Source organism: Penaeus monodon, chromosome 27 (assembly GCF_015228065.2).
Source record: "Penaeus monodon isolate SGIC_2016 chromosome 27, NSTDA_Pmon_1, whole genome shotgun sequence".
NCBI classification, from domain to species: Eukaryota; Metazoa; Arthropoda; class Malacostraca; order Decapoda; family Penaeidae; genus Penaeus; species Penaeus monodon.
The window spans coordinates 22,272,197-22,273,026 of NC_051412.1; positions in this window are offsets into that span (position 1 = coordinate 22,272,197).

The following is an 830-nucleotide window of genomic DNA, read 5'->3' on the forward strand; positions in this document are numbered from 1 at the left end:
GAAAATAAAAAGTGTACTGAAATAGATGGACTGATCGATGTGTATATATTCCGCATTATTTTTTTTCCCTTTTTAATCCCTTTTATGATTGTCTATTCTCTTCATTCTCTTCACTCATCCCCTCACCTCCTTTCTTCTCCTCTTCTCTTATCCTCCCCTTCGTTTCTTGCTCCCCTCCTTTCTCTTTTTCTTTTGCTCCCTTCGTCTCCCTCCCCTCCCCTCTCCTGTTTCCTCCTTTTCACAAACCCATCCCTTATCCCCCTCCTCCCTTCCTCTTCCGTTCTCCCTCATCCTGGAATATCTTTCACCCCCCCCCTTCCCCTCATTCTTCCTTCCCTCCTTATTCTCTCTTACCTTTTCCCCTCTCCTCTTCTACCTCCTCTTTCCCTCTCCCTCTCCCTCTTCTCCTCTATCCCTCCTCTCCTCCTCCCTCTCCCTCCCTCTCTCTCCCCCTCTTCTCTGTCTCTCCTCTCCCCATTCCTCCCTCCCCCTCCCCCTCCCTCTCTCTCCTTCCCCTCTCCTCCTCTATCTCTCCTCTCCCCCTCCCCCCCATCTCCCTCCTGGAATCCCTCGCCGCGCCGGGATGCTGCGTCTCGGCTGGAAGGAGGCAAGCCACGTGCTCTGTTACTATTTCCGTTGTCACAGGCGCCGAGGAGTGTGCAGAACCGCCTTTGTTATGGGCAGCAGAATCGGTGTCCTCGACTCACTCGCTCTTCTCGTGTAATTGGAACTTACTATTTTATCTTATATTTTTGCCTCTTTTTTCACTTTTTTTTTTGTGAGTGTGATAGTTTTTTTTTATGATGGGGGGGTTGGGGATCCGGTTGTCT